The sequence below is a fragment of the Microcebus murinus genome, unplaced genomic scaffold (assembly GCF_040939455.1).
Source record: "Microcebus murinus isolate Inina unplaced genomic scaffold, M.murinus_Inina_mat1.0 scaf021_hap2_Mmur4.0, whole genome shotgun sequence".
NCBI classification, from domain to species: Eukaryota; Metazoa; Chordata; class Mammalia; order Primates; family Cheirogaleidae; genus Microcebus; species Microcebus murinus.
The window spans coordinates 325,674-348,566 of record NW_027438967.1 but is presented as its reverse complement, the minus strand read 5'-3'; the positions used below and the strand labels follow the sequence as shown (position 1 = coordinate 348,566).

Below are 22,893 nucleotides of genomic sequence, written 5' to 3'. Positions count from 1 at the left end.
ATAGGTGATGGGTGGGGCATATTTCTGTTCTTATATTTGGTTCAACTTTGCTGCTTTGTTTTCTCTCTCAAGTCATTTTGGTATCTGGGCTTTGATCTTTAGGTTTGAGTAGATCTACATTTGTGAGTGTTTATTGTGCTGATCATGGGTAACACTGTTTTGAGTAATTCTTGAAGGTCTGGTCTTGTCTTGGTGAATTCCCTCAGTCTTTACTTACCTGATAATGTCTTGATGTCTCCTTCATATATAAAACTAAGCTTTGCAGGGAATACGATTCTAGGCTGGGGGTTATTCTGTTTCAGAAGAGTGAGAATGGGGCCCCAGTCTCTCCTGGCTTGGAAAGTTTCAGTAGAGAAGTCTGGCGTTAGTCAGATTGGCTTTCCTTTGTATGTTACTTGCTGCTTTTGTCTTACAGCTCGTAGAAAGGCCTCTTTAGTTGATATTTTGGTCAGTCTGATGACTACATGTTGTGATGTCTTCCTGTTTGCATTGAATCTCCCAGGGGTCCTTTGAGCTTCTTGAACTTGTATCTGGAGGTTTTTAGCAAGGCCTAGGATATTTTCCTCTATTATATCTTCAAATAGCTTGTCCAACCCTTGAGTGTTTTCTTCTTCCCTTTCTGGTAACCCTATGACCCTCACATTAGGTTTCTTCACATAATCCCACATCTCTTGTAGGCTTTGCTCTTTTCTCTTATTTCTCTGTTCTATCTCTGTGACTCGTTTATTTAATTGGAAGGTGTTATCTTCAATCTCTGAGATTCTTTCTTCTGTTTGATCTAACCTGTTCTTGAGGCTTTCCACTGTGTTTTGTAGTTCCCTGAATTGATTCTTCATTTCCAGGAGTTTGGTTAGACTTTTCCTCATTGTTTCAATTTCTTTAGTTAATTTTTGTTCCAGGTCCTGGAATCATTTTTGCGTTTTGTGTTATCTAGTTGTTCTTGCAAGTCATTGAATTTTCTTATGATCCACGTTCGAAATTCCTCTTGTCATTTTAGTGGTTTGGTTCGAGTCCATTTCTAAGGGGCTGTTGCTCCTCTTTGGGGGTGTGATTTCCATTTGTTCTTCATATTTCCAAAGTGCCTTTGCTGATTTCTTCCCATCTGGATCAGTTGTTGCTTCTTGTCTTTAGGTTTTTGTTTGGATAATGACATACCCTGTTTAGTCTCTGAGACAGTAGGTGGTGTTTGTTAGTGAGATTCCACTACACCCTGTATGATGAGTCAGTAGGTGCCATGAAAAGGGTGTGCAGCATGTCCTTCCTGTCAGTAGGTGGCGCTTGCTCAGAGGAACAGGCTACACTGTAGTTTTGGGGTCTTGTATCCAGTTCTCGTTCCCCTGGAGAGGAACTCTGGTTCCTCAGGTGGTGGTTAGGGCCCCGGGACTTCCAGGTGTGTCCTTGTTCTCCACCTCAGTGAGGGCTTGTCTGGGAGTGAGTCTGGGTGGAGCTGGGTTGGGTAAGCCTGCCCTCAGGCACCACAAATGCTGTTATCAGGGATCAAAATTCTGTTCTCTGCTTCTGGGAAAAACTGTCAGGGAGAGGCTGAAATGGCCCCGCTCAGTTATAAAGTCTGTGTGTGGGGGTGGGCCATTGAGACCCGCAGTCTGGAGCAGGTCCCACTCCTTTCCACCCTCCCAACTCCGTGGCTACTCCTGGGCCTCTGCCAACAGGCCAGACCTCACGCCACTAGGCCTCCCCTGGCTGTGATGCTGGCCAGGAGTTTCCCTGCACAGGATCGCCACCTTGGCTGGGCACACGGCCCCCCTTTGGGGGGAGGGCTGCCCTCAAGGACGCTGATATTCCCCTGAAGTCACACACACCTAAGTATGCTGTCCACGAATATCCCTTCTGTGCCCTGGGCAATGAAAGACCTGGGTGCACTGGATCTGGTCTGCAGATCTGACCTCTGGGCCCTGGAGTTCAATCCCTAATCCTACCAGGGTGAGCAGTGCCAGTCCTAGTTCACCCACAGGGAGCCCAAGCTGGGTTGATTTCTCTCAACCTCAGGGTCTGCCCCGTTCTCCTGGGATCACCAGGCCAGCAGCACCTGGGAGGGCTGGTGGGTAGGGAGCTCACTGTCTGAATACCCCTCAGTCAGCTGTAGGGTCCCCAAACGGAAGGTTCCATTCCCTGGAGGTGCCTCTGGCTGGTGGCTATATTGTCTCTCTCAGCATCCGCAGATAGGGAAAGGGGAGGGGAGAGTGAAGCAACATGGCGCCTGCCACATGGCTCGGATCTGTGCACAGGGAGATGCCCCAAGAGAGTTGGGATCCTGGTGCTGCGTCCACTACAGGCTTACTGCTCACTGGTGGTGGCCATCTCTGGGTTGGTGTCTGCAGGTCTCTCCAACTGCTGGGGAGCCCACCAGCAGATGGAGGGGCAAGGGAGATGCAAGGGAGGGGAAAGTTAACTGCGCCACCTACCCTTGCCGCTGGTCTCCAGGCTACTCAGGAGGTCTCTGCTTCCAGTTCTCCTCCACAACCTCCTCTTGTGGAGTCTCTCATGTTCTCAGGTACCCCTCCTTCTGACCCTCATCCGATGTATGCTCGTCTGCTTGCTTCTTTCTTCTAATGTCTCCTAGAATGTGTCTTTTCTGCCAAGACGCTCTGGCAGTGTTTCTCTTCCACCATCTTCAGAAAAATTTATTAGTTCACACTGACAATACACTTCACAAAACCCATTAATTATCAAAATTCCAAGAAAGTTAGGAATAGAAATGAATTACCTAAACTTGATAAGGAACCTATACAAAAAAAACAAGAGAAAAACAAAACAAAACTATCACCAATATTGTTACACTTAAAAGTGAAATACTGAATGTTTTTACCCTAATATAAAGAGCAATGCAAGGATTTCCACATTCTCCACTCTTTTGACATAATATCGAAAGTTCTAACCACTACAATAAGACAATAAAAGGAAATAAAAGGTATGCAGTTTGAAAAATAATTTTTAAATATTCTCTATTTGCAAATGTCATTATTACCTATATAGAAATTCCCCCAGAAAACTATAGAAATTGGTTGAACTAATTAATGAGCTAATCAAGTTTGCAGGATATAAGATCAACAGATAAAAAGCCAGTGTGAGACTTTCACCTCTGGTATGACAACATGAGGAGCTCTGAAGATTCACTCTCCAGTGAAACAAGCTAAGCTGAAAACAATTACAACAAAACAAGCTTTTAAAATCCATGGAAGGTAGCATGTGAAGAAATGTTTATTCAAGAAAATCTACTAAAATATAGTAAGAACAGAGTCTGTGATATTTATGCCATGTCACTAGTGTCCCGCAGCTTAGCTTCATGGAAGTTCCACTCAAGGTGTATATAACCAAGATGAAGTTCCTTTCTCCTTACAGAGAACTTCCAATCAATCATATGATATCTCACTGTGAGTGGCAAACAGCCAGCATTTTGCATTCCCTCTAGCTCAGAGATGCAAAGGCTAAATTCCTGGCAAACATGGCAAAGAGTTTGAGATATCCGTTCCCCCACCCAGTCCCTACTCATAGAACCGAGGCTATATGCCAGATGCAGCAGTCTGAGATTTCTGAGGTCCTAATCACCCTCACTCCAACTTGCTCATAAGGTAAATTGCACACCAGGACAGGAAAAGTGAGAAGACCAGAGGCCACTTGCCTCATCCAACACCCAGAGCAGTGGCTCAGGGAGTATGTTCATGGAGAAAGGCAATCTGTAAGACAATAGAGCTCTGAGACTCTCGCCAAAGAAACTGGCCTTATTTTAAACAGAAAAAGAAGATCAGATCTAAGGATGCTCTCAAAAACTACAGGTACACTTAATTAAGGGAAACAAGCTAAACCATATGCCAGGTAGTTCATCATAGATAATCAGAGAAAGAAACAAGTAAGAAGAGCTCTTCTAGGGCAAGAACAAACCTCAAACACTGACCTCAAAAACTACCCCTGCTAGAGTTTAGTTGTATAAGGCTCCTGAGCAATGTATGCCTCAGGGCATTGCCCAAAAGAGAAAATAGAGCAACCTGCTAATACTTAGTGGAGCCTAGAGTATAATACCAAATGGGCTCATAGCTTACTACATTGGGGAAAGCTATGTCCTTCAAGAAGCAATGACAAAGGGCTCACACTTCAGGGAAATATACATCACTAAAATAGCCTATCTAAGTCACAAAGCAAAGAGTTATATTTGGGTAAGGAAATTCAAATCCATAGGAACATACAATTATATAAAATAATAATTATAATAATGTATTGTTGAATTTTTAGCTTATACAGATATAATATGTGCGAAATAATAGCACAAACAGAAGATGAATTAGAGATATATAAGAGTAACATTTATATAATCTCATTGGAATTCAATTAGTATAAATCTGGAACAAACTCTGATAGTTAAGATGTATAGGAAAAGCCCTAAAACAACCTCTAAGAAAAAAACTTCAAATATATAATAAAAAATCATTAAATGAATTAAAATTTTAAACTAGCAAATACTCATTTGATGCAAAAGAAAGAAATAAAGGAGGAATAGAGGAAAGAATGACATGAGCTATATAAAAAATAGAATCTATATCAATAATGAATTAAATATGAATGGATTAATCAATTTAATCAAAAGGCAGAAACTATCTAATTGAATAGAAATGTAAACAAATAAGATGTACCTGTATGCTGCCTACAAAAGATATATATTAGATAAAAAGATACAAATTGGTTGAAAGTAAAAGAATGTAAGTAATAAATTATGCAAACAGCAACCACAGGAAAGTTGGAGGGGATATATATCAGATAAAATGGATGTTAAAAAACATTACTAGAAACATATAAGGGACATTTTACTTTTATTTTTTCTTTTTTTTATTTCGGCATATTATGGGGGTACAGATTTTAAGGTTTCAAGAAATGCCCATTTCCCCCCCTCCCCCCAAAAGTCTGAGACTCCATCATGACCATCCCCCAGATGGTGCACATCTCACTCATTATGTATGTATATACCTGCCCCCCTCCCCCCTCCCCAATACCCTATTACTGTAGTACCTATGTGTCCACTTAGGTGCTACTCAGTTAATACCAGTTTGCTGGAGAATATATCTGGTGCTTGTTTTTCCATTCTTGGGATACTTCACTTAGTAGTATGGGTTCCAGCTCTAACCAGGAAAATATAAGATGTGCTATATCACCATTGTTTCTTAGAGCTGAATAGTACTCCATGGTATACATATACGACATTTTATTGATCCATTCTTGGATTGATGGGCACTTGGGCTGTTTCCACAGCCTTGCAATTATGAATTGTGCTGCTATAAACATTCGAGTGCAGGTGTCTTTTTTGTAGAGTGTCATTGGATCATTTGGGTAGATGCCCAGCAATGGGATTGCTGGATCAAATGGTAGATTCACTTGTATCGCTTTAAGGTATCTCCATATTGCTTTCCACAGAGGTTGAACTAGTTTGCAGTCCCACCAGCAGTGTAGGAGTGTTCCTCTCTCTCCGCAACCCCGCCAGCATTTATTGTTTGGAGATTCTTTGATAGAGGCCATTCTCACTGGGGTTAAGTGATATCTCATTGTGGTTTTGATTTGCATTTCCCTGATGATTAGAGATTTTGAGCATTTCTTCATATGTTTGTTGGCCATTCTTCTGTCTTCTTTAGAAAAGTTTCTGTTCAAGTCCTTTGCCCACTTTTTAATGGGGTTATTTGATTTTTTCTTCCTAATTTTCGTGAGTTCTAAGTATATTCTAGTTATGAGTCCCTTATCGGATGCATAGGATGCAAACATTTTCTCCCATTCTGTAGGTTGTCTGTTTACTTTCATGACTATTTCTTTGGCTGTGCAGAAGCTTTGTAGTTTGATCATGTCCCATTTATTTATTTTTTTTGCTGCTGTGATTGCATATGGAGACTTCTTCATAAACACTTTACCCAGGCCGATGTCTAGGAGAGTGTTTCCAACTTTTTCCTCTACAATTCTAATAATTTCATACCTTAGGTTTAAGTCTGTTATCCAGCGTGAGTTGGTTTTTGTGAGAGGTGAAAGGTGTGGGTCCTGTTTTAGCCTTCTACAGGTGGCTATCCAGTTTTCCCAGCACCATTTATTGAAGAGGGGTTCTTTTCCCCAGCGTATGTTTTTGTTTGCTTTGTCAAAGATTAGATGGCTATATGAGGATGGTTTTATATCAGGATTCTCACATCTGTTCCACTGGTCAATATTCCTATTTTTGTGCCAATATCATATTGATTTAATTACTACAGCTTTGTACTATAGTTTGATATCTGGCATATTAATGCCTCCCATTTTGTTTTTGTTGCCTAGAATTGCTCTTGATATTCGGGGTCTTCTTTGGTTCCATACGAAGCGTAAAATTGTTTTTTCTATATCTGTGAAGAATGCTGATGGGATTTTAACAGGTATTGCATTGAATCTGTAGATCAGTTTGGGTAGTATGGACATTTTGATGATATTGAGTCTGCCGATCCATGAGCATGGTATGGATTTCCATCTGTTTACATCCTCTGCTATTTCCTTCCTCAGTGTTTCATAGTTCTCCCTGTAGAGGTCTTTTACGTCCTTGGTTAAGTATATTCCTAGGTACTTTAATTTCTTTGTTGCTATTGTGAAGGGAATTGAGTCTTTGATTTGGTTCTCCATTAGATTGTTGTTGGCGTATATGAATGCCTCTGATTTCTGTGTATTGATTTTGTATCCTGAGATTTTACTAAATTCATTGATCAGTTCCAGGAGTTTCTTGGTTGAATCATTGGGGTTTTCTAGATACAATATCATATCATCAGCAAACAGTGAAAGTTTGATCTCTTCTGCCCCTATTTGGATACATTTGATTCCATTTTCCTGTCTGATTGCTGTAGCCAAGACTTCCAGTACTATGTTGAACAGAAGGGGAGATAGTGGGCAGCCTTGTCTGGTTCCAGTTCTAAGTGGGAATGATTTCAATTTTTCCCCATTCAGTATGATGTTGGCTATGGGTCTGTCATATATGGCTTGTATCATTTTTAGGTATGTCCCTTCTATGCCTATTTTCTTAAGTGTTCGTATCATGAAAGGGTGTTGAATTTTGTCAAAAGCTTTTTCTGCATCTATTGAAAGAATCATGAGGTCTTTGTTTTTGCTTCTGTTTATGTGGTGAATTGTATTCATAGATTTACATATGTTGAACCATCCCTGCATCCCTGGGATGAAGCCCACTTGGTCGTGGTGGATTATTTTTTTGATAAGTGTCTGGATTCGGTTAGCTAAGATTTTGTTGAAAATTTTTGCATCTATATTCATTAGGGATATTGGTCTGTAGTTTTCTTTTTTTGTTGCATCCTTTCCTGGTTTTGGTATCAGAGTAATATTCGCTTCATAAAAGGTGTCGGGGAGGTTTCTGTTCTTCTCAATGTTGTGGAATAGTTTCTGCAAGATAGGTACAAGTTCTTCTTTGTAAGTATGGTAAAATTCAGATGTGAAGCCATCTGGACCGGGACTTTTTTTTTACGGAGATTTTTAATTGCTGTTTCTATTTCAGCTGTTGAGATTGGTCTGTTCAGGGAATCTATTTCTACCTGGTTGAGCCTAGGGAGGCTGTGTGTTTCTAGAAATTTGTCCATTTCCTCCACATTTTCCAGTTTGTGTGCATAAAGATTTTTGTAGTATTCATAAATTGTATCTTGTATCTCTTTGGGATCAGTTGTGATATCTCCTTTTTTATTGCTGATGGAGCTTATTAGAGATTTCTCTTGTATGCTTTTCGTTAGCTTAGCCAACGGCGTGTCAATCTTGTTTATTTTTTCAAAGAACCAACTTTTTGTTTTATTAATCTCCTGAATAGCATTCCTGTTTTCAATTTCGTTTAGTTCTGATTTGATCTTGTTGATTTCACTTCTTCTGCTGGGTTTGGGGTTGGTCTGTTCTTCTTTTTCCAGCTCTTTGAGTCGTTTCATTAGATTGTCTATTTGTGATCTTCTTGCCTTTGGTTATAGGCATTTATGGAGATAAACTTTCCTCTCAGAACTGCTTTAGCTGTGTCCCAGAGGAGTTGATAACTTGTCTCTCCATTGTCGTTTTCTTCATAGAACTTTTTTATTTCCGTCTTGATTTCTTCATTTACGAAGTAGTCATTTAGTAGGAGGTTGTTTAATTTCCACGTTTTTGTGTAGAAATGTGAGTTTCTGTTAGGGTTGATTTCTAGTTTTATTCCACTGTGATCTGAGAAGGTACATGGTATGATTTCTATTTTTTTTAATTTCTTGAGATTTTCTTTGTGTGCTAGGATATGGTCAATCTTAGAGAATGTCCAGTGAGCTGATGAGAAGAACGTATATTCAGTGGATTTTGGGTAGAATGTTCTGTAGATGTCTGTCAGATCCAATTGTTCTAGAATTTTGTATAAGTTCATTATTTCTTTATTAATTTTCTGTTTGGAGGATCTCTCTCCTGCCGTCAGTAGGGTGTTGAAATCTCCGGCGATTATGGAGCTGCTATTAATCCATTTGCTTAGCTCCAGTAAGGTTTGCTTTATGAATCTGGGTGCACCTAAGTTGGGTGCATATATATTTGAAATTGTTATCTCTTCTTGTTGAACTGTGCCCTTCACCATTATATAATGACCCTCTTTGTCTTTCACTACTTTTGTTGGTTTAAAAACTAAATTGTCTGAAATTAGAACTGCCACACCAGCCTTCTTTTGGCTTCTATTTGCTTGGAATATTGATCTCCACCCTTTTATTTTTAGTCTATATGCATCCTTGCAGGTTAGATGTGTTTCCTGAAGACAGCATAGACTTGGCCTGTATTTTCTTATCCATTTAGCCAGCCTATGTCTCTTGAGTGGATAGTTTAAGCCATTCACATTTATTGAGAGAACTGATAGTTAAGGTAGATTATTGTTCATTCTGTTGGGTTGGATGTTGTTGCTATGATTTCTGTCTTGAGCCATTGTAATATCTGGCCTTTAATATCTTTGGTTTTTGGTCTTTTTATATTCGTGGGTTATTATTATCATGTTCCTTGCGTAACGCTGTTTTAAGTACCTCTTGTAGGGCTGGTCTTGTCTTGGTGAATTCTCTGAGCCTTTGCTTGTCTGAGAATGTTTAAATTTCTCCTTCATATACAAAGCTTAGTTTTGCAGGGAATAATATTCTAGGCTGGGCATTGTTTTGTTTCAAAGGAGTGAGAATGGGGCCCCAGTCTCTCCTTGCTTGTAAAGTCTCATTAGAGAAGTCTGGTGTTATTCTAATTGGCTTTCCCTTGTATGTTACTAGCTTCTTTTGTCTGACAGCTCTTAGAAGGGCCTCTTTAGTTGATACTTTGGTCAGTCTGATGAATGCATGTCGTGACGTCTTCCTGTTTGCATTGAATCTCCCAGGGGTCCTCTGAGCTTCTTGAACTTGTATATCCAGATTTTGAGCAAGGCCTGGGAAATTTTCCTCTATTATATCTTCAAACAGCTTGTCCAACCCTTGAGTGTTGTCTTTTTCCCCTTCTTGTAACCCTATGACCCTCACATTAGGTTTCTTCACATAATCCCACAGCTCCTGTAGGCTTTGCTCTTTTCTCTTGTTTCTCTGCTCTATTTCTGTGACTGATTTATTTAATTGGAGGGTGTTATCTTCAAGCTCTGAGATTCTTTCTTCTGTTTGATCTACCCTGTTCTTTGGACTTTCCACTGTATTTTGTAGTTCCTTGAATTGATTCTTCATTTCCAGGAGTTCGGTTACACTTTTCTTCATTGTGTCTATTTCTTTTCACATATCCTGGAGACTTTTTGTGGTTTCTTTGTGTTGGTTATTGAGTTGTTGTTGCAGCTGGGTGAGTGTTCTTATGATCCACATATGAAATTCCTCTTCTGTCATATTGGTTGCCTGATTTTGGTTAGTGTCCATTTCTAGGGGGCTGGTGCTCCTCTTTGGGGGTGTGTTTTCCGTTTGGTTCTTCATATTTCCTGAGTTCTTTCGCTGATTTCTTCCCATGTCGATCAGTTGTTGTTTCTTTCCTTAGGTTATTGTTTGGGTATTCACACACCTTGTTTAGTTTCTGAGGCGTTAGGTGGTGTCTGTGGGTGAAATTGGACCACTCCCTGTATATTGAGTCAGTGGGTGCCGTGGTAAGCCTGTGCAAGATGCCGTCCCTATCAGTAGGTCACGTTTGCTTGGAGGAACAGGCTATACTGTTGATTTTGTGTCCTGTTAACAGCTCTTGTTCTAGGCGGAGCTGGGTTGGGTAAGCCTGCCCTCAGGCTGTTAGCAGGGGTCAAAGTTCTGTTCTCTGCTTCCAGGGAAAGCTGTCAGGGCGGAGCTGGAATGGTCCCGCTCAGCCAGAAAGTCTGTGTGTGGGGGTGGGGCTTTCTGAGACCCGCAGTCTGGAGTGGGCCTCGCTTCTTTCCACCCTCCCCAACTCCGCAACTACTCCTGGGCCTCTGCCAGCAGGCCACACCACAAGCCACCCGGCCTCCCCGGACTGTGATTCCGGTGGGCAGGTTTCCTGCAAAGGAACGCCACCTGGGTTGGGCGTACGGCCTCCTCCTGGGAGGAGGGTTGCCCTCTAGGACGCAGATCCACCCCTAGAGTCACACACACCTCAGTAGGCTGTTCACGTATAACCCTTCTGTGCCCCGGGCAATGCTAGCCCTCGGTGCAGGGGATCTGGTCTGCAGATCCGACCTCTGTGTCCCAGAGTTCAAACTGTTTCCCCACCAGGGAGACGATTTCCGGTCACTATTCATCCACAGGGAGCCCAAGCTGGGTCTATGTCCCTCAGCCTCTGAGTCGGCACCGTTCTCCTGGCAACACAGTGCCATCAGCACCTGGGAAGGCGGGCAGGTAGGGAGCTCATAGTCTGAGTTCCCCTGAGTCAGATGTAGAGTCCCAAATGGGAAGGTCCCGTTCCCTGGAGGTGCCTCCAGCTGGTGGCTGTATTGTCTCTCTGCGCAGCCGCGGGTATGGTCGGCAGAGGGGAGGAGGAGGCAATATGGCGCCTGCCGTGTGGCTCGGGTCTGTGCACACGGAGGTGCCCGGAGGAAGTTGGGAACCTGGTGCCACGTCTGCTACAGGCTCACCGTTGGCAAGCGGCAGCGGTCTCTGGGCTGGTGTCCGCAGGTCTCTCCACCCGCTGGGGAGCCCACCAGCAGTCCCAAATGCAGGGGAGGGGAAACAGCAAATCCACCTACCCTTGCCGCTGGTCTCCGGGCTGCTCCGGTGGTCTCAGCCTCCAGTTCTCCTCCGCAGCCTCCTCCCGTGGAGTCTCCCGGGGTCTCAGGTACCCCTCCTTCCGGCCCTTGTCCGCTGTATGCTCGTCTTCTTGCTTCTCTCCTCTAATTTCTGCTAGAATCTGTTTTTTTTGCAGAGACACTCTGTCTGGCGGTGTTATTCGCCCACCATCTTGCTCCGCCCCCCTCTATAAGGGACATTTTATAATGACAAAGTGGTCAATCCATAAGGAACATATCACAATTATAAATACATATGCCTGGCTGGGCATGGTGGCTCATGCCTGTAATCCTAGCACTCTGGGAGGCTGAGGTGGGAGTATTGCTTGAGCTCAGGAGTTCAAGATGAGCCTGAGAAAGAGTGAGACACTGTCTCTACTAAAAATAGAAAAATTAGCTGGGCATTGTGGTGTATTCTTGTAATCCCAGCTACTTGGGAGGCTGAGGCAGGAAGATAGCTTGAGTCCAGAAGTTTGAGGTTGCTGTGAGCAAGGCTGATTCCATGGCACTCTATTCAGGGCAATGGAGTGAGACTCTGTCTCAATCAATCAATCAATTAGACTAACATCAGAGCCTCAAAATACATGGAGCAAAAACTGACAGAATTAAAGGAAGAAATAGATAATTGACTGACAGTAGATGGAGACTTCAATACCACTTTTTCAATAATGGATAGCACATCTACAAAGAAGATCAATAGTGAAATAGAAGACTTCAACACAAACTAGTTTTAACAAACATCTATGAAACATTCCTCCCCCAAACAGGAGAATACACATTCTTCTCAAGTGTACATCATTTTCCAATATAGACATATTCTAGGCTATAAATAAAGCTCCAATAAATCTGAAAAAGTGAAATCACTCAAAGTATGTTCTCCAATCACATTAGAATAAAATTAGAAATTAACAACAGAGATAAATTTGCAAAATTCATAATTATGTGAGTTTAAAGGAAACAGAAAAAAGGACATAATAAGGTTTAGAGGGGGAGATAATGAAATAGATAATAGGAAAAAATTAGATAATAATCAACAAATAAAAAGTTAGGTCTTTGAAAAAATTAACAAACTTGACAAACCCTTAGCTTGACTGATCAAGGAAAAAGAGAAAACTCAAATAAATAAATTTAGGAATAAAAGAGGAGGCATTACTACTGACCTTACAGAAACAAAAAGAAGTATCAATATAAAGGAATATTATGAACAACTGTATGTCAACATGATAAATGATTTGCATGAAATAGACAAAGGATTAGAAAGATACAAACTTCCAAAACTGACTCAAAAAGAAAAGAAATCTGAATAGATCTATAACACACAAAAAGATTGAATAAGTAATGAAAAAAATTGCCAGAAAGAAAAATCCAGGATTAGATGGGTTAACTGATAAATTCTACCAAACATTTAAAGAATTAATATAAATTTTTCAAAAGCTTTAAAAAACAGAAGAGAGAACACTTCCCAACTCATTCCTTAAGGCTAATATTTCTGTGCTACCAAAACCTGATCAGGATGCCAGAAGAAAAGAAAATTATAGAACAATATCTGTTATGAACATAGATGCAAAAATCCTCAACAAAATACTAGCAAACTGAACTCAGCAAAGTATGAAAAGGATGATATACCATGACCAAATTAGATTTATTATAGGAATGCAAAGTTGGTTTAACCTTTGAAAATAAATTAATGCAATGCACTGCATCAATAGAACAAAGGATAAAAACCACATGATCATCTCAATAAACACAGAAAAAGCATTTGAAAAATTAAATTCCCCTTCATAATAAAACTACTCAACAAACTAAGAGTAGAAGGAAAGTTCCTAAATCCGATAAAGGACATGAATGAAAACCACACAGATAATACCACAGTTAATGGTAAGTGACTGTTTTTCCCCTAAGATCAGGAACAAGAGGATGTCTATTTTCACTTCATCTTTTCAACATTCTAGTAGAGGTTCTAGCCAGGGTAATTAGGTAAGAAAAAGAAATAAAAGGCATCCAGACTAGAAAGGAAGAAGTAAAATTATCTCTATTTGCAGATAACTTAATCTTGTATAATGAAAATCCCAAGGAATACACTAAAAAATACTACTGTAATTAATGAATGCACCCACTAGTGCTGCAGTATACAAGATAAATATATAAAAATCAATTATATTTCTATAAAGTAACAATGAGCAAACAAAATGAAATAAAGAAAAGCAATTCCATTTTTGATGCCATCAAAAAGAAAATTCTTGGGGCGGAGCAAGATGGCGGACGAATAACACCGCCAGACAGAGGGTCTCTGCAGAAAAGACCGATTCTAGCAGAAACTAGAGGAAAGAAGCAAGAAGACGAGCATACAGCGGACAGGGCCGGAAGGAGGGGTACCTGAGACCCCGGGAGACTCCACGGGAGGAGGCTGCGGAGGAGAACTGCAGGCTGAGACTACCGGAGCAGCCCGGAGACCAGCGGCAAGGGTAGGTGGATCTGCTGTTTCCCCTCCCCTGCATTCGGGACTGCTGGTGGGCTCCCCAGCGGGTGGAGAGACCTGCGGACATCAGCCCAGAGACTGCCGCCGCCTGCCAATGGTGAGCCTGTAGCAGACGTGGCACCAGGTTCCCAACTTCCTCCAGGCACCTCCGTGTACACGGAGAGCCGCGCGGCAGGCGCCATATTGCCTACTCCTCCCCTACGCCGACCCTACCCACGGCTGCCCAGAGAGACAATACAGCCACCAGCCGGAGGCACCTCCAGGGAACCGGACCTTCCCGTTTGGGACACCGCCCACCCTCCCAGGGGCTGCTGGCACCGTGTTCCCAGGAAAACGGTGCCGACACAGAGGCTGAGAGACATAGACCCAGCTTGGGCTCCCTGTGGGTGAATTAGGACCGGAAATCCTCTCCCTGGTGGGAATACAGTTTGAACTCTGGGACCCAGAGGTCGGACCTGCAGACCAGATCCCCTGCACCGAGGGCTAGCATTGCCCGGGGCACAGAAGGATTATACGTGAACAGCCTACTGAGGTCTGTGTGCCTCCAGGGGCGGATCGGGGTCCTAGAGGGCAACCCTCCTCCCAGGAGGTGGCCGTGCGCCCAACCCAGGTGGCGTTCCTGTGCAGGGAACCTCCCCGCCGGCATCACAGTCCGGGGAGGCCTGGTGGCTTGTGGTCTGGCCTGCTGGCAGAGGCCCAGGAGTGGCTGCAGAGTTGGGGAGGGTGGAAAGAAGCGAGGCCTGCTGCAGACTGTGGATCTCAGACAGCCCCACCCCCACACCCAGACTTTCTGGCTGAGCGGGACCATTCCAGCCCCGCCCTGACAGCAGAGAACAGAACTTTGACCCCTGCTAACGGCCTGAGGGCAGGCTTAACCAACCCAGCTCCGCCCAGAATGAGAGCTGATAACAGGACTCAAAATCAACACCATAGCCTGTTCCTCCAAGCAAACGCCACCTACTGACAGGGACAGCATCTTGCACAGCCTTTCCACGGCATCCACTGACTCAATATACAGGGAGTGGTCCAATTTCACCCACAGGCACCACCTAACGCCTCAGAAACTAAACAAGGTGTGTGTATACCCAAACAATAACCTAAGGAAAGAAACAACAACTGATCGACATGGGAAGAAATCAGTGAAAGAACTCAGGAAATATGAAGAACCAAACGGAAAACACACCCCCAAAGAGGAGCACCAGCCCCCTAGAAACGGACACCGACCAAAATCAGGCAACCAATATGACAGAAGAGGAATTTCGTATGTGGAACATAAGAACACTCACCCAGCTGCAACAACAACTCAACAACCAACACCAAGAAACCACAAAAAGTCTCCAGGATATGAGAAAAGAAATAGACACATTGAAGAAAAGTGTAACAGAACTCCTGGAAATGAAGAATCAATTCAAGGAACTACAAAATACAGTGGAAAGTCTCAAGAACAGGGTAGATGAAGCAGAAGAAAGAATCTCAGAGCTTGAAGATAACACCCTCCAATTAAATAAATCAGTCACAGAAATAGAGCAGAGAAACAAGAGAAAAGAGCAAAGTCTACAAGAGCTGTGGGATTATGTGAAAAAACCTAACGTGAGGGTCATAGGTTTAGCCGAAGGGGAGGAAGACAACACTCAAGGGCTGGACAATCTTTTTGAAGATATAATAGAGGAAAATTTCCCAGGCCTTGCTCAAAATCTCGATATACAAGTTCAAGAAGCCCAGAGGACCCCTGGGAGATTCAATGCAAACAGGAAGACGTCACGTCATGCATTCATCAGACTGACCAAAGTATCAACTAAAGAGGCCCTTCTAAGAGTGTAAGACAAAAGAAGCAAGTGACATACAAGGGAAAGCCAATTCGAATAACATCAGACTTCTCTAATGAGACTTTACAAGCAAGGAGAGACTGGGCCCCCATTCTCACTCTTTTGAAACAAAACAATGCCCAGCCTAGAATATTATTCCCTGCAAAACTAAGCTTCGTATATGAAGGAGAAATAAAAACATTCTCAGACAAGCAAAGGCTCAGAGAATTCACCAAGACAAGACCAGCCCTACAAGAAGTACTTAAAACAGCGTTATGCACGGAACATCATAATAATAATCCACGGATATAAAAACAACAAAAACCCAAAGATATTAAAGGCCAGATATTACAATGGCTCAAGACAGAAATCATAGCAACAACATCCAACCCAACAGAATGATCAGTAATCTACCTTACCTATCAGTTCTCTCAATAAATGTGAATGGCTTAAACTCTCCACTCAAGAGACATAGGCTGGCTGAATGGATAAGAAAATACAGGCCAAGTATATGCTGTCTTCAGGAAACACATTTAACCTGCAAGGATGCACATAGACTAAAAATAAAAGGGTGGAGATCAATATTCCAAGCAAATAGAAGCCAAAAGAAGGCTGGTGTGGCAGTTCTAATTTCAGACGATTTAGTTTTTAAACCAACAAAAGTAGTGAAAGACAAAGAGGGTCATTATATAATGGTGAAGGGCACAGTCCAACAAGAAGAGATAACAATTTTAAATATATATGCACCCAACTTAGGTGCACCCAGATTCATAAAGCAAACCTTACTGGAGCTAAGCAAATGGATTAATAGCAACTCCATAATCGCCGGGGATTTCAACACCCCACTGACGGCACGAGACAGATCCTCCAAACAGAAAATTACTAAAGAAATAATGGACTTAAACAAAACTCTAGAACAATTGGGTCTGACAGACATCTACAGAACATTCTACCCAAAATCCACTGAATATACGTTCTTCTCATCAGCTCACGGGACATTCTCTAAGATTGACCATATCCTAGGACACAAAGAAAATCTCAAGAAATTAAAAAAAATAGAAATCATACCATGTACGTTCTCAGATCACAGTGGAATAAAACTAGAAATCAACCCTAACAGAAACTCACATTTCTACACAAAAACGTGGAAATTAAACAACCTCCTACTAAATGATTACTTCGTAAATGAAGAAATCAAGACGGAAATAAAAAACTTCTATGAAGAAAACGACAATGGAGAGACAAGTTATCAACTCCTCTGGGACACAGCTAAAGCAGTTCTGAGAGGAAAGTTTATCTCCATAAATGCCTATAACCAAAAGGCAAGAAGATCACAAATAGACAATCTAATGAAACGACTCAAAGAGCTGGAAAAAGAAGAACAGACCAACCCCAAACCCAGCAGAAGAAGTGAAATCAACAAGATCAAATCAGAACTAAACGAAATTGAAAACAGGGAAGCTATTCAGGAGATTAATAAAACAAAAAGTTGGTTCTTTGAAAAAATAAACAAAATTGACACGCCATTGGCTAAGCTAACGAAAAGCAGAAAAGAGAAATCTCTAATAAGCTCCATCAGGAATAAAAAAGGAGACATCACAACTGATCCCAAAGAGATACAAGATACAATTTATGAATACTACAAAAATCTTTATGCACACAAACTGGAAAATGTGGAGGAAATGGACAAATTTCTAGAAACACACAGCCTCCCTAGGCTCAACCAGGAAGAAATAGATTCCCTGAAGAGACCAATCTCAACAGCTGAAATAGAAACAGCAATTAAAAATCTCCCTAAAAAGAAAAGTCCCGGTCCAGATGGCTTCACACCTGAATTTTACCATACTTACAAAAAAGAACTAGTACCTATCTTGCAGAAACTATTCCACAACATCGAGAAGAACGGAAACCTCCCCGACACCTTTTATGAAGCGAATATTACTCTGATACCAAAACCAGGAAAGGATGCAACAAAAAAAGAAAACTACAGACCAATATCCCTAATGAATATAGATGCAAAAATTTTCAACAAAATCTTAGCTAACCGAATCCAGACACTTATCAAAAAAATAATCCACCACAACCAAGTGGGCTTCATCCCAGGGATGCAGGGATGGTTCAACATACGTAAATCTATAAATGCAATTCACCACATAAACAGAAGCAAAAACAAAGACCACATGATTCTTTCCATAGATGCAGAAAAAGCTTTTGACAAAATTCAACACCCTTTCATGATACGAACACTTAAGAAAATAGGCATAGAAGGGACATACCTAAAAATGATACAAGCCATATATGACAGACCCATAGCCAACATCATACTGAATGGGGAAAGATTGAAATCATTCCCAGTTAGAACTGGAACCAGACAAGGCTGCCCACTATCTCCACTTCTGTTCAACATAGTGCTGGAAGTCTTGGCTACAGCAATCAGACAGGAAAATGGAATCAAAGGTATCCAAATAGGGGCAGAAGAGATCAAACTTTCACTGTTTGCTGATGATATGATATTGTATCTAGAAAACCCCAAGGATTCAACCAAGAAACTCCTGGAACTGATCAATGAATTTAGTAAAGTCTCAGGATACAAAATTAATACACAGAAATCAGAGGCATTCATATACGCCAACAACAATCTAATTGAGAACCAAATCAAAGACTCAATTCCCTTCACAATAGCAACAAGGAAATTAAAGTACCTAGGAATATATTTAAGCAAAGAGGTAAAAGACCTCTACAGGGAGAACTATGAAACACTGAGGAAGGAAATAGCAGAGGATGTAAACAGATGGAAATCCATACCATGCTCGTGGATCGGCAGACTCAATATCATCAAAATGTCTATACTACCCAAACTGATCTACAGATTCAATGCAATACCTATTAAAATCCCATCAGCATTCTTCACAGATATAGAAAAAATAATTTTACGCTTCGTATGGAACCAAAGAAGACCCCGAATATCAAGAGCAATTCTAGGCAACAAAAACAAAATGGGAGGCATTAATATGCCAGATATCAAACTATAGTACAAAGCTGTAGTAATTAAAACAATATGGTATTGGCACAAAAACAGGAATATTGACCAGTGGAACAGATGTGAGAATCCTGATATAAAACCATCCTCATATAGCCATCTCATCTTTGACAAAGCAGACAAAAACATACGCTGGAAAAAAGAATCCCTCTTCAATAAATGGTGCTGGGAAAACTGGATAGCCACCTGTAGAAGGCTAAAACAGGACCCACACCTTTCACCTCTCACAAAAACCAACTCACGCTGGATAACAGACTTAAACCTAAGATATGAAGCTATTAGAACTCTAGAGGAAAAATTGGAAACACTCTCCTAGACATCGGCCTGGGCAAAGAGTTTATGAAGAAGTCCCCAAAGGCAATCACAGCAGCAACAAAAATAAATAAATGGGACATGATCAAACTACAAAGCTTCTGCACAGCCAAAGAAATAGTCATGAAAGTAAACAGACAACCTACAGAATGGGAGAAAATTTTTGCATCCTATGCATCCGATAAGGGACTGATAACTAGAATATACTTAGAACTCACGAAAATTAGGAAGAAAAAATCAAATAACCCCATTAAAATGTGGGCAAAGGACTTGAACAGAAATTTTTCTAAAGAAGACAGAAGAATGGCCAACAAACATATGAAGAAATGCTCAACATCTCTAATCATCAGGGAAATGCAAATCAAAACCACAATGAGATATCACTTAACCCCAGTGAGAATGGCCTTTATCATAAAATCTCCAAACAATAAATGCTGGCGGGGTTGCGGAGAGAGAGGAACACTCCTGCACTGCTGGTGGGACTGCAAACTAGTTCAACCTCTGTGGAAAGCAATATGGAGATACCTTAAAGCGATACAAGTGAATCTACCATTTGACCCAGCAATCCCATTGCTGGGCATCTACCCAAATGATCCAGTGACACTCTACAAAAAAGACACCTGCACTCAAATGTTTATAGCAGCACAATTCATAATTGCAAGGCTGTGGAAACAACCCAAGTGCCCATCAATCCAAGAATGGATTAATAAAATGTGGTATATGTATACCATGGAGTACTATTCAGCTCTAAGAAACAATGGTGATATAGCACATCTTATATTTTCCTGGTTAGAGCTGGAACCCATACTACTAAGTGAAGTATCCCAAGAATGGAAGAACAAGCACCAGATATATTCTCCAAAAAACTGGTATTAAGTGAGTAGCACCTAAGTGGACACATAGGTACTACAGTAATAGGGTATTGGGCAGATGGGAGGGGGTGGGGGGCGGGTATATACATACATAATGAGTGAGATGTGCACCATCTAGGGGATGGTCATGATGGAGACTCAGACTTTTGGGGGGAGGGGGGGAAATGGGCATTTATTGAAACCTTAAAATCTGTACCCCCATAATATACCAAAATAAAAAAAAATAAAAAAAAAATAAAAAAAAAAGAAGAGACTTTAAAAAAAAAAAAAGAAAATTCTTAAGAGAATACTTAGAAGAACGTAAAATTTATACTCTGAAAACTACAAAACATTATTGAAGAAATGAAAGACCTAAATAAATGCAACAACTTCCCAAGACTCAATGTTGTTAAGACAATACTCCACAACTGATCTATAGGTTCATTGCAGCCCCTATCAAAGTCCCAGCTGAATTCTTTGCAGAAATTGACAAACTGATCCTATAATTCATATGGAAATTCAAGTGGCCAAGAATAGCTAAAACAATCTTGAAAACAATCTGAAAAAAAAATTGGGAGACTCACATTTCCCAATTTCAAAATTTACTAAACACTATAGTAATCAAAACTGTGTGGTACTGGAATAAAAATAGATGTATAAACCAATGGAATAGAACTATGAGTCCAGAAATAAACCATTAAATTTATGGTCATCTGATTTTCATCAAGGGTGCCTAGACAATTCAGTGAGGAAATAAGAATCTTTTCAAAACTATGTTGCCAGGACTAGATATCCACGTGGAAAAGAATAAAGTTGGATTTCTTTTTTTTTTTTTTTGTCAATTTTCTACTTCTGTATAAAGTTGGATTTCTATCTCACACCATAAGCAAAAATTTACTCAAAATAAATTAAAGACCTAAATGTAAGAGCTAAGAATATAAACTTCTTAGAAGAAAACCTAGGCATAAATCTTCATGACCTTGTATACTACAATATCAATTAACCTTGAAAATATTATGCCCAATGAAAGAATATTGATATAAAAGGCCACACAAATACTGCATGATTCTACTTATATGAAATGTGACATAGAGACTAAAAGTATATTAGTGGTTTCCAGGAGCTGAGGGGAGGGGAGAATCAGGAGTGACCCTAAAGGGTATGGAGTTTCTTTTTGGCATAATGAAAATGCCCTGGAATTAGTAATGATGATTGCCCAATCATGTGAATATATTCAAAATCACTGCCTATACACTTTAAAATGTTGAATTTTATGGTATGTATATTACATCTCTATCAGAAACAATTTTTAAGTATAAGAAAATATTATATAGATCAGGCAAATAAATATTAAAATATTAATGTAAATAAAGCTAATATATAGATATATTAATATGAGGATAAAAATTGATTGTAGGGTAAAACACCAGTGATACCAGATTACCAGGTATTATCAAAGATAATTTCCTTACACATTGATAAAATATTTAATTCACCAGGAAGATATAGCAATTCTAAATTTGTTTGTAACTAACTATCTACATACTTTCAAAACTAACAAAATTATAGAGAGACATTAACAAATTTTCCATACCAATAGGCAGTCATACCCCCAGAAGAATATAGAACATTTGAGCCAAGTTAATAAACACAACTTCCTTGGTGTATATAGTACATTAAACACAAATTCTTCATTTATCAGAATTGTCCATATATTGTTTCATAAAGCAAATTTCAACAGATTTTAAAGAAATGAAATCATACAAAGTTTGTTTTCTGACCAAAATGGAATTAAACTGGAAATGACAAGGGCACTGATCTATCAAACAGAAGCTGGCTCAAGGGCTGGTACCAAGTACTGGAGACTACCTGTATGGCAGGCATTAACCCTTTAGTTGCTGGATGAAAACCAGTAGGTCCCAGTAGTCTTCGGAAAGGGACCGAGATGTCAGGGCAATTGAATAAGTGATGGAGAGACTAAGTAAGCCTGGGGCAGTGTTTATTTATCAAATGGTCTGGATATATTTTTAAAATTTGTAAGGCCACACAATTATGCATCTGTGGAATATAAGCCCTGTTTAGTAGGCCAATTATAGCATTGGATGATTATATTAGAAAAGAAGAAAGTCTGAAAACTAATGAGCTGTGCATCCAAATTTACAAGTTAAAGAAAGAACAGAATAAATAGAAAATATAAGAAACAGAAAAATGATAAGAAATAATAATAAAACAGAAAATAAAGAGATAACAGAAAGGATCAAAAAGCCAGGAGTTGATTCTTTTAGAAGAATTATAAAAGTGACAAACATCTGGCAATATTGATAAAGACAAAGAAAAGAAGGTACAAATAAACAATATTAGAACAAAAATAGAAGATACAACTGCAAATGCAACAGATATTTAAAAGATACAAAGATAAAAACTTTATATAAATAAATTTGAAAACTGATGTGGAATAGAAAAAGTCCTAGAAAACCTCAACTAAACAAAGCTGACTTAAGTAGAAATAGCAAACAGAAATGACTTTATAACGATTAAAGAAATTGCATCAGTTAAAATATTAAAGGAGACATCAGGCCCAGATGGTTTTACCTGGAAGTTCTGCCAAATATTTGAGGAACAGATAGTTCCTTGGACAACCTCTGTCAGAGAACAGAATGAAAGGAAATAGTTCTCACCTCATTTTATGAGGTTAGTATAACCTTGACACCCAAATCAGACAAGGATAATGTAAGAATGAAAAAATTACAGGCAATCTCATTCTGGAATAAAATCCTAAAAAAAATATTAGTGAATGAAATCCAGACGTTTTTAATTATCCCAGGACTGCCAGATTAGTTCAACACAAGATAAACTCTAATGTAATAAACCACATTAACAGGTTAAAATAGAAAATCAATACATCATACTAAGATGCTACAGTAAACATGTTTAATAAAATTCAACATTCACTTATCTTTTACATATTATATTGGCAACTAAAAATAAACAGGAACTGCCTTAACCTGTTAAATGATATCTACTAAAAAAAGACAGCAAATTTACTTAATGGTGACAATTTAAAAGCATTCATTTTAAAATCAGGATTAAGCAAAGAATGTATACTATTAACATTTCTATTCAACATATACTACACATCATGCGCATGTGTATGTTAAAGGTGGGTGGTCTTGGCAGTTTAGTAATATAAGAAAAAGAGATAAAAATAGATTGGAGGG

At 40.0% G+C, this 22,893-nt stretch overlaps 1 protein-coding gene across 2 annotated transcripts in view; it reads right to left on the bottom strand.

The window, feature by feature from the left end:
- Nucleotides 1-22,893, bottom strand: part of LOC142860986 (6-phosphofructo-2-kinase/fructose-2,6-bisphosphatase 1) — a 78,154-nt gene that overhangs the window by 47,815 nt on the left and 7,446 nt on the right. The gene's annotated exons all lie outside the window — the stretch shown is intronic.